Here is a 12,290-nt window from a genome sequence, read left to right on the forward strand (position 1 = left end):
TATCACGGATGACTATAAATTATAATTTGGGCTACTGTGGGACTCTGGTAATCAGTTGAAAAATGTGATGCCTGGACGCACAGTTGAGATGGTTGTTAAGTGGCATTTATGACACTTATTTATGCTCTAATAAGCTTTGAGTTGGTGTATTTGTACTCAAGTTATTTATGTTTTAACGTGTTTTCAAGTGTTTTTCCATTTCAGGCTTTACTTTGTGAATCAGGTGAATTAGCATTGTTTTGATGCTAATATGGTGTTTAGGATGTGTTAGAATAAAAGCTTCGAAGATTGACTCGAAGCTTCAAGGAATAAAGAAGAAGAAAAAATAAAGTTTTGGCAGAAGGCAGGCGTGCTCGCACTGGTGTTGCGCGCGGCCGTGCCGGGGGAACAAGAAGTCGGTGTAGCGCGCGGCCGCGCTGGGTCGGGATAAACAAATCCTGATTCATTTGCAATTCGAATTCTGGACTCCTGGGATGCATGGACTGCTATATAAACATAATTTAGGTCATTTTTAAAGATATATCTAGAGTTATCAAGACATCAAGGAAGGAGAAGACGACAAGAGACCTTTTGGTACAATTCAACAAAGGCGAAGATGATCTAGTTTATTCTTGTGAATCTTTGTTTTGAGTTGTAATTTGGATGCTTGTTTCTTGTTTTGCTGAACCTATATTCTTGTGTGTACTTTGGTTTATTTATTCGTATAAAGACTACGTTTGCTATATCATGTTTTCATTGGAACCCACATTGGCGATGAGTTCAATTATGGGCTAATCATTATCGTGGGGTTCTAGCGGATTTATTTATGGATTTCTTTAGTTAAATTGTTTGAAGCCTTAGTATGTGGTGATTATATGATATCCTAGTATTGGTTGTGCATATTCGTCTTATGAGCGTCACGAGCTTATAAGATAGCGTGTTAATTCTTAATGAAGCGAAAGTGAATTTAAGGGTTTAGAACTTGCCATGCTAGCATAGGTTCATGTATTGATATGCATGATTTGTAGGTAATTTTACCCATCTTACTTGCTCTATGTAATCAAGATAGATAACTTGTGCTTAAACCGTTATGTTGTCAAATTCTATAGACATATAGGGTCTCAATATAATTGGTGCCTATTCAGCTTCTATCTCTTTTATGGATGTCTGGTAGAACGGTACTCGTGCAATGAAAGTTGGCGTTTATCAGTTTCGTGTTGTCTGATTAGTATCATCACCATTGCATGCTAAGGTTGAGAATAATAAGGCTATTAAATGAAGTACTTAATAAAGTTAAAATCCCATGTTTGTCATATATATTAACTCAATCTATCTTTTTCTCGTAGTTATAATAGTTAGCGTAATTCTTAGTTATCAACATTCTCAAATAATTGTTATCGTCTTAGCATTGAATAATAACCATACATTGTTGCTAAAGTGCATGAATTAATTAGTTAACCAATTAAGTCTCTGTGGGATCAAATCTGATTTATATTTTATACTACTTGCAAACTCATATACTTGCGTATAATATTAGCGCGTGTTAACGACTAACAAATTTTTGGCGCCGCTGCCGGGGACTGCAGTGTTAATTACTAGCTTATGTGCTTTCCATCCGTGGTCGTTAAAGTTCATTGACTTGGACATTGTTACTTATTTGTTTCCTTGTTTTATTTCAGGTGATCTAGCGAGGGTGTATGCATACGCGTTCGTGTACTCATAAGAGAACACTGGATAAAGCCGAGGAAGAACTTGTGGTAATTCGCAGGGAAGTTTCTGAGGAAGAAAAGAAGGTAGAAGAAGAAGAGAAAGTTGAAGAGCCAATTATAGTAGCTATGGGTGATCAAGCAGAAAATCCGAAGGTTTTGATGGACTATTCTAAGCCAAAGATTAATGACATTCAGTCTAGCATCATTAGACCAGCCATCGCGGCTAACACTTTTGAGATCAAGTCAAGCACGATTCAGATGATACAGAACTCAGTTCAGTTTGGGGATTCTCCTACCGAAGACCCCAATATGCACATCAGGGATTTCATCGAGATCTGCGACACTTTCAAGTTCAATGGTGTGACGGAAGATGCTATCAAGCCGCAACTCTTCCCATTCTCTTTGATGGACAAAGCTAAGTGTTGTTTACACTCTCTACCGGTAGGGTCTATCACAACTTGGGAAGATCTTGCTTAAAATATTCTCAATAAATTTTTTCCCATGGTAAAGACTGCAGCAATCAGGAATGCTCTTACCCAGTTCGCGCATCAAACTGGAGAATCTTTGTGTGAGGCTTGGGATCGATATAAGGAGATGCTAAGGAAGTGCCTACACCATGGTATGCTTGATTGGATGATTATCTACTATTTCTACAATGGATTGGGTCCTACTTCTAGGCCAATGCTTGATGCAGCATCAGGAGGAGCCTTGTGGGCTAAGAGCTATGATGAAGCTTATGAACTTATTGAACTGATGGCTGCTAATGAGTACCAGAATCCTTCCTAGAGATTGACTCAGGGAAAAGTAGCAGGAATTTTAGAGTTGAACGCAGCAACTGCTATAGCTGCCCAACTTAAGGCTTTGACAATGAAGGTGGATACTTTGGCTAATTATGGAGTTAATCAGATTACTAGTGTCTGTGAACTTTGTGCTGGTGCCCATGAGACTGATCAGTGCACAACTTCTAATGAATGAGTTCAGTTCGTGAGCAACTTCCAGCGATCGCAACAACCTGTGCCAGCCACCTATCATCCCAACAACTGCAATCATCCTAATTTCAGTTGGAGCAATGCTCAGAATGCGGTTCAACATCCTTATCAGCAGTATCCAGCTAAGCAGTACAACCTCCCTGGGTTTTAGCAACTGCAGTATGCACCAAAACAATAACTCCGACTGCAACAAGCTAATGAAAAATCTGAATTAGAGGAGTTGAAGCTTATGTGCAAGAGCCAAATTGTTTCTATCAAGACCTTGGAAAATCAAATTGGGCAGATTGCTAATGCTTTGCTTAATCGTCAGCCTGGTACATTGCCTAGTGACACTGAAGTGCCAGGAAGGAAGGAAGCTAAAGAGCAGGTAAAGGCCGTTAAGGTCTGGAAAGGTTGCGAATCTCGAACAAACTCAAGAGTTGACTGAAGAAGCCGAGGCTGAAAAAGAAGCAAAACAGTAGGATGAAGAAGTGGAACCAAGGAAGGTTACTTTTGAGCACACTCTGCCTGAGGGTAATACAAGGGAGAAACATATCTATCATTCATCGCCTTTTCCTAAGAGGCTGCAGAAGAAAAAGCTGGACAAGCAATTTGAGAAGTTTCTGGAGGTGTTCAAGAAACTTCATATCAACATACCTTTCGCCGAGGCTCTCGAGCAGATGCCTAGTTATGCAAAGTTTATGAAGGGTATTCTCTCTCGGAAGGTGAAGCTAGATGATTTAGAGACTGTTGCTCTCACGGAGGAATGCAGTGCTGTACTGCAGCAGAAGTTGCCTCCAAAGCTTAAAGATCTAGGAAGCTTAACTATTCCATGTACTATTAGATAAGTGTCTTTTGACAGATGCTTATGTGACTTGGGAGCTAGCATCAATCTGATGCCTTTGTCAATCTTCAAACAGTTGGACTTTCCTGATCCAAAACCAACTTATATGACCTTGCAGTTGGCCGACCGTTCTATTACGTATCCGCGAGGTATTGTGGAGGATGTCTTGGTCAAGGTTGATAAACTCATCTTTCCTGCTGATTTTGTCATTCTTAATTTTGAGGAAGATAAGAAGATTCCCATAATCTTGGGAAGGCCCTTCTTGGCAACTGGCCGGACCTTGATTGATATGCAGAAAGGTGAGCTTACAATGTGAATGTTGGATCAGGATGTGACTTTCAATGTGTTCAATGCTATGAAATTTCCTACTGATAATGAGGAGTGCTTAAAAGTCAAGTTGGTCGACCCGGTGGTTACATCGGAACTTGATCAAATGCTAAGGTCTGATGCCTTAGAAAAAGACTTGTTGAGAAATTCAGACAGTGAAGATGATGAAGGAGATGAGCAATTGTAATATTTGAATGCGTCTCCCTAGAAGAGGAAGATCGATATTCCTTTTGAATCTCTTGGAATGGAAGAATTGAGCAAAGCTCCTGAACGCCTCAAGCCATCTATTGAGGAAGTTCCTACTCTTGAGCTTAAGCCTTTACCTGAGCATTTAAGGTATGCATTTTTAGGTGATGCATCTACTCTGCCTGTTATTATTGCATCTGACCTTTTAGGTAGCGATGAGGAAAAGCTTTTGAGAATTCTGAGTTAGTTCAAATCGGCAATTGGATGGACTATAACAGATATCAAGGGAATCAGCCCTTCTTACTGTATGCATAAAATTCTGCTAGAGGAAGGTAGCAAGTCTACAGTCGAACAACAAAGAAGACTTAATCCTATCATGAAGGAGGTAGTGAAGAAGGAAATTCTGAAGTGGCTAGATGCAGGGATCATCTACCCTATTTCTGACAGTTCATGGGTGAGCCCGATGCAATGTGTGCCAAAGAAAGGTGGTATTACTGTGGTAGCAAATTAGAAGAATGAGCTAATTCCTACACGAACGGTCATGGGGTGGAGGGTCTGTATGGACTACAGGAAGCTAAATAAGGCCACTAGGAATGATCATTTCCCCTTGCCCTTCATTGATCAGATGCTTGACAAGTTGGCTGGTCATGAGTACTATTGTCTTCTGGATGGTTATTTGGGGTATTATCAGATTCGTATCGCTCCAGAAGATCAAGAGAAAAATACCTTCACTTGTCCATTCGGTACGTTCGCCTTTAAACGAGTTTCTTTTGGTCTATGTGGTACACCAACCACATTTCAACGATGTATGATGGCCATCATTTTTGACATGATTGGCCAGAATGTGGAAGTGTTCATGGATAACTTCTCAGTCTTTGGCGATTCTTTTGATGAATGATTGCAAAATCTTGGACACGTTCTCAAGAGGTGCGTTGAGACCAACTTGGTTCTCAATTGGGAGAAATGTCATTTTATGGTAAGTCAAGGCATAATTCTCGGGCATAAGGTTTTTAGTAAGGGTCTTGAGGTGGATAAGGCCAAGGTGGGTGTCACTGAGAATCTTCCCCCACCTATTTCTGTTAAGGGAATCTGTAGTTTTCTTGGTCATGCGGGTTTCTACAGGCGTTTCATCAAAGACTTCTCGAAAATTTCAAAGCCATTGTATAGTTTACTAGAGAAAGATGTCCCTTTCAAGTTTGATGACGAGTACCTTGCGGATTTTGAGACATTAAAGAAGAGTCTAATCTCGACACCAATCATAACTGCACCTAATTGGAATGAGCCTTTTGAGATGATGTGTGATGCAAGTGACTATGCAATTGGAGTAGTTCTTGGGCAGAGAAAGAACAATATATTTCATGTAGTCTACTACGCTAGTAAGACTCTAAATGGTGCTCAACTGAATTACACTACTACGGAGAAAGAACTTTTCGCTATTGTCTATTGTTTTGAGAAATTTCGATCTTATCTACTTGGGACTAAGGTGACAGTTTTCACGGATCACGCCGCCATTCGATATCTAGTCTCAAAGAAGGACTCAAAGCCTAGATTGATTTGATGGGTTCTTTTGCTCCAAGAATTTGAACTAGAGATCAAGGACATAAAAGGAACTGAAAATCAAGTTAATGATCATCTCTCACGATTAGAGAATCCTAATGCTACTTCATTGGATAAGACATTGATAAATGAGACTTTTCCCGATGAGCAGCTGTTTGGAGTGCAAGAAGAAGAACCGTGGTTTGCAGACATTGTGAACTACCTTGTGAGTAACATCATGCCTCCTGACTTATCTTATGCTTAAAGGAAGAAGTTTCTACATGAAGTGAAGTGGTATATGTGGGATGAGCAATTTCTTTTTCGCCAAGGAGCTGACCAAATCATCAGGAGATGTATTCCTTACAGCGAAATGGGGGGGGGGCGATCTTGCGAGATTGCCACTCAACGGCTTATGGGGGACATTATGGTGGAGAAAAGATAGCAGCTCATGTTCTTCAAGCAGGTTTCTTTTGGCCAACATTGTTTAAAGATGCGCATCAGTTCATTTTGAAATGTGATCGATGTCAACGTGTGGGTAATATATCTAAAAAGGATGAGATGTCTCTTAATGTGCTTCTCGAGGTTGAGGTCTTCGATGTTTGGGGAATTGACTTCATGGGGCCATTCATCTCATCTTGCATTAATCAGTATATCCTGTTGGCGGTTGATTATGTGTCAAAATGGGTTGAAGTTAAGGCGTTGCCAACAAACGATGCAAAATTCATGCTTAATTTTCTTCACAAGCATATATTCACAAGGCTTGGAACTCTGAGAGTCATAATCAGTGATGAGGGGTCGCATTTTTGTAATCGTAAGTTCACTGCTATGATGAAAAGGTATAATGTGAATCATCGCATTGCTACGGCTTATCATCCTCAGACAAATGGTCAAGCTGAGGTATCTAACAGAGAGATCAAGCGCATTCTAGAGAAGGTTGTGTGTCCATCAAGGAAAGATTGGTCTTTGAAGCTTGATGAAGCTGTTTGGGCGTATAGAACAACATATAAGACTCCATTGGAAATATCGCCGTTTCAGTTGGTTTATGGTAAGGGGTGTCATTTTCCGGTGGAGCTCGAGCATAAAACTTATTGGGCTTTGAAGAAATTGAATCTGGACTTGGATGCAGCTGGAAAGAAAATGATGCCTCAATTGAACGAACTTGACGAATTTCGACTTCAAGCTTATGAGAACAACAAAATGTACAAGAAAAAAGTCAAGAGGTGGCACGATCGGGGTCTATTGCTCAAGGAATTTGTGCCAGGGCAACAAGTTCTTTTATTCAACTCTCGTCTCCGTCTTTTTGCTGGAAAGTTGAAGTCAAGATAGTCAGGGCCCTTCATAATCAAAACCGTGTTTCCACATGGAGCGGTGGAAATTTTTGAGAATGATCCGGGCCAAGCATTCAAGGTAAATGGTCAACGGTTGAAGCATTATTATGGTGACACGAAAAACCACGAGGTGGTTAGTGCCGTTTTATTATCCACTTGATCTCGAGATTCTACGTCGAGCTAACGATGTAAAAGAAGTGCTTCTTGGGAGGCAACCCAAGTTTGTTGTACATTAGTAGGTAGAGGAACAAGAAGAAAGGAGAAAAACACAAAAAAATCAGAAAAAGAAAAATTTTTAGGACCAAGTACAGAAGCTGGGCGCGCCCGCACTGATCTAGCGCGCGGCCGCACCATTTTTCCAGAAGCTGAGCGCGCCCGTGCTGTTTTAGCGCGCGGCTGCGCTAGTTTTCCAGAAGTAGAGCACGCCCGTGCCGTCTCAGCGCACGGCCGCGCCGGGTCCCTGTTCAGAAAAAAAATTAAGGCGGCAGTTTATCATGTAAAATCGGGATTTGAATCTCAAAATCAATTCTAACCCGATTTTTACTCTTCCACATCCCATAATTCCCTCTCCTAATTAATTCCATTATTCCCACGATTCCCATAATCAATTCCCACTTTTATTCTTTATCAAATTCACATCCCCACCTATAAATACATATACTTATATACATCTTCTCCACCAGTTTACAAAATCTCAAACACATATTCTCTCTAAACACTTAAGCTTTTATTCTCTCTTTTTCAATCCGATGGCACCCAAAAGACAAAGAACTCAAGTTGGAAACAGCACCACCGACTCTTCATCTGCGGGTGGTGTGAGGCCCATATTTTCTACTCCCGGGGCTGAAGAGGAGTACACGAGGCTTCTCTCAAAGCCTATTGCTAAGGAGAGAGGATTTCTACCATCAGGGAGTGATGGTAAGCTTTTGGAGATGATCCTTGAGATGGGCTGGGTTCCTTTTTATAAGGCTCCCGCTGTTGTGCCCATGAGTGTTGTGCGGGAGTTTTATGTTAACGCAAAGGCGGAGAAGAATGGTTTCACGGCGGTGAGAGGGATGACTATTGAGTACAGTGCAGAGGCTATCAGGAGGGTGATTGAGCAGCCTGCGAGGAAGGTGGGTCAGGATACATGGAACGATAGGACTCCATAGGGCTTTGATTTGGATCTTATTATTGCTACTCTCTGTGTTCCTGAGACTCATTGAAAGTTGAAGAGGGGCACTACTGATTACTCCACATTCCCTACTTCATGCATGAACGGGTATGCACGGGCTTGGAACTTGTTTATTTGTGCTAACATCATGCCATCTTCGCATGTGCATGAGATTACGGTTGAGCGTGCTCGTTTACTTTGGGGTATTCTGCAGGGTGATTACATTGATTTGGGGATGGTGATATATCAGGGGATCCTGAGGTTTTTGAGAGGAGGTACTACTGGGGCTATTCCTTATGCCTCCATTGTGACGAAGTTATGCGTGGCAGTTGGTGTTCATTGGCCAGCACATGAGCAGCTTCAGATTCCCAGTGCTCATATTGACAGTTCTACACTGCACAACATGGTCGAGTGGTATAGAGGGAAGCCCGATCCTAAGGGGCTTGGTTACTCTTATGCTCATCTGCCAGGTAGTGTGCCTATGGAGGCAGCTATAGCAGGAGGTTCTCAGCATGCCCGACGAGCAGCTTGGATGGCTCAGTATGGAGAGGAGGCTGGACCATCAGGATCGCGGCAGCAGCAGCAGGTGGAGGAGGAGGCAGCAGGAGCAGAGATGGGAGCTGGTTTGAGTTCGACACAGTATAGGCGTCTTGCGAGGAGGATGGATACAATGCACGACATCCATAGTTGTTTTGTACGCGATCTCACCCAGGCACTTGGGACTGCATTTAGGGCCACAGGAGTTGACATTTAGTGGCCAATATTTGGTGAGTACTCCGTGTATCCGCCTCCAGACACACCTGACACTCCACCCGTTGAGGGTGAGGATTCTGATTCACAGTAGGTATGCCTGATTCCTTACTATTACCTTCACTGAGGACAGTGAATATTTTAAGTTTGGGGGTAGTAGTTGAACGAATATGTTTGTGTGAGTCTCATATAGTTTGCATGTTCATGATAGTTTTATTTCATATAGTTGCATATATTTTGCCATGTAGTTTTTTTTATTTTTGGTAGTTTTTATGATAATTTGTTCATGTAGTTTCATGCATTTGCATTATATTATGATTCCCTTAGATAATTTTTCCGATTAATTGGTGATATTGATGCTAGTGTGGTGATATCGTATTTAGTGATGTCGAGTCTTATTGGATTGATTTGCATGCTAGAGATACTTATATTTCACTAAGTCTTATAGGTTGCTACAGTGCTAGATCATGGTCATAGTTTGTTTATTTGTCGAGGTTTAATCGCTTGTTTATATTTAGAATTTAGGGTATTCCCTTAATAATAAAAGACATGGATATTTAAAAATTGGAGGAAATTGGATTTCATTGCTAGTGGTGTGGCTAGGCGTCAAATGGCTAGTAGCCGGCTCATATTTTTATGAGTAGTCTAGGGTTGAATGAGATGGAGCGAAACGCACTCATTCAGAAATAAAAAAAATATTATTGAAAAAAAATAGAAAAAAAAGAATAAGTGTTATGTATAATTGATCACGAGTGGGCTCTTTAGTACTCGAGTTATTAAGTTCTTAAGGGACTTTGTGCCTAGTGACCTAAGGCTTTTATAGTCTGGGATCCGCTAACCTAACGCTCGCTACATGGGTGCTATTGTGTAAGTCTTTTGTGGACCTCACTCATTGCACGATCAAATAAGCATATTTGTGTTATTTTGTGATGAATAAAAGCTTGAATCCATGTTAACTCCGATATAAGAATTGAAGTGTTATAAGTTATTTTGAGTCTAGCTTTTATTCTGTTTATAAACTTGCGATTGTTTTGATAAGTAATGAGTTATGATTGTCGATCTAGTTGTGATAGTATATCTGTAAGGATTTGCACACACGCACGTCTCTGGTGTGTAGATTAATTTGTGAAATTTGATGGACCTTTATGCAGATAATTGCATTTGCTAAGGTGTTGCTAGTTTATTGGTTTAGTTATTCTTTGGGGATCGATGCATTCATATTAGTTGCATTCATACATTTTTATTTATTGTTCTTTGAGTCTATTTATGCTTGAGGACAAGCATCGATTCAAGTTTGGGGGTGTGTTAAGTGGTATTTATGACACTTATTTATGCTCTAATAAGCAAACAATTATTGAAAATATGATTCGTACGAAACAAATTATATAATAAAGAGACTAGGTGACCAAAATCATGCATAAAAACTGAAGTTAATAAAAATTCAACCATTCGAATTTGATATAATAGAATACAAAATCAATGTATTAATTAATATAATAACGAAAGCAAAGTAAATGAGAAACGCAAGGTGTAGTCCCTATCACCAAATTACACCTTGATGGGATGGAAAAGAAGCTAAATACACTATAGAGTGGAAATAAATCACTGAAATTTATAATATATAAATCGAGAAAAAGAGTTTGCCGGATAATAATCACCTGCTGAAAATAGAAACGCTATTTAATTTTTGGTGTCTCAAATACAAGGGAGGAGCCCCATATTTATAGAGGAAAAAAATTAGGGATTTGGGCCTTTGATTACAAGTAGGATTCTAAAAGTATTTCCATTTATTCATTTTTCTTCTCCAACAAGTATTCTATTTATTTTCTAATTCCTTTGACTTCAAGAATAGTCCACTTCCTTCTTTTTTAGCACATTTTCCAGCTCAAATTCTGATTTTATTAATTATCCTACAAAACCAAATAAAACTATTTATTTATTAATAAAATTACAAAAAAGGACATAAAATAGGTATTAAAAATATGCTAAATATGGACCTATCAAATTCTCTGTACAAAAAGGTAGTTAATTATTGGAGGTGTGATGTTAGTGTACATGTTGTTCGTAGAGCAAAAAGAATGGCACTAGGTCATATCACAGATGACTATAAATTACAGTTTGGGCTACTGTGGGACTATGGTAATCAGTTGAAAAATGTGATGCCTGGACGCACAGTTGAGATGGTTGTTAAGTGGCATTTATGACACTTATTTATTCTCTAATAAGCTTTGAGTTGGTGTATTTGTTCTCAAGTTATTTGTGTTTTAACGTGTTTCCAAGTGTTTTTGCATTTCAGGCTTTACATTGTGAATCAGGTGAATTAGCATTGTTTTGATGCTAATATGGTGTTTAGGATGTGTTGGAATAAAAGCTTGGAAGATTGACTCGAAGCTGCAAGGAATAAATAAGAAGAAAAAATAAAGTTTTGGCAGAAGGTAGGCGCGCCCGCGCTGGTGTTGCGCGCGGCCGCGCGGCGCCACTGCCGGGAACTGCAGTGTTAATTACTAGTTTATGTGCTTTCCATCAGTCGTCGTTAAAGTTCATTGACTTGGACATTGTTACTTATTTGTTTCCTTGTTTTATTTCAGGTGATCTAGCGAGGGTGTATGCATACGCGTTCGCGTACCCGTAAGAGAACACTGGATAAAGCCGAGGAAGAACTTGTGGTAATGGGCAAGGAAGTTTCTGAGAAAGAAAAGAAGGTAGAAGAAGAAGTGAAAGTTGAAGAGCCAATTATAGTAGCTATGGGTGATCAAGCAGAAAATCCGAAGGCTTTGATGGACTATTCTAAAGAAAAGATTAATGACATTCAGTCTAGCATCATTAGACCAGCCATCGTGGTTAACACTTTTGAGATCAAGTCAAGAACGATCCAGATGATACAGAACTCAGTTCAGTTCGGGGGTTCTCCTACCGAAGACCCCAACATGCACATCAGGGATTTCATCGAGATTTGCGACACTTTCAAGTTCAATGGTGTGTCAGAAGATGCTATCAAGCTGCAACTCTTCCCATTCTCTTTGAGGGACAAAGCTAAGTGTTGGTTACACTCTCTACCGGCATGGTCTATCACAACTTGGGAAGATCTTGCTCAAAAGTTTCTCACTAAATTTTTTCCCATGGCGAAGACTACAGCAATCAAGAATGCTCTTACCCAGTTCGCGCATCAAACTGGAAAATCTCTGTATGAGGCTTGGGATCGATATAAGGAGATGCTAAGGAAGTGCCCACACCATGGCATGCCTGATTGGATGATTATCAACTGTTTCTATAATGGATTGGGTCCTACTTCTAGGCCCATGCTTGATGCAGCATCAGGAGGAGCCTTGTGGGCTAAGAGCTACGATGAAGCTTATGAACTTATTGAACTGATGGCTGCTAATGAGTACCAGAATCCTTCCCAGAGACTGACTCAGGGAAAAGTAGCAGGAATTCTGGAGTTGGACGCAGCAACTGCTATAGCTGCCCAACTTAAGGCTTTGACAATGAAGGTGGATACTTTGGCTAATT

The 12,290-nt window shown here is 40.2% G+C and overlaps 2 non-coding genes across 2 annotated transcripts; both read right to left on the reverse strand.

Annotated features, from left to right (window-relative positions):
• Positions 1–2,204: 2,204 nt before the first annotated feature.
• On the reverse strand, positions 2,205–2,311 carry LOC141699469 (small nucleolar RNA R71). Its single transcript, XR_012565932.1, has one exon. It is a non-coding gene; the product is annotated as a small nucleolar RNA R71 (small nucleolar RNA).
• Positions 2,312–11,914: 9,603 nt separating this feature from the next.
• Positions 11,915–12,021, reverse strand: LOC141698712 (small nucleolar RNA R71). Its single transcript, XR_012565217.1, has one exon. It is a non-coding gene; the product is annotated as a small nucleolar RNA R71 (small nucleolar RNA).
• Positions 12,022–12,290: the final 269 nt, after the last annotated feature.

This window comes from Apium graveolens, chromosome 11, assembly GCF_009905375.1.
Source record: "Apium graveolens cultivar Ventura chromosome 11, ASM990537v1, whole genome shotgun sequence".
Classification (NCBI taxonomy): domain Eukaryota; kingdom Viridiplantae; phylum Streptophyta; class Magnoliopsida; order Apiales; family Apiaceae; genus Apium; species Apium graveolens.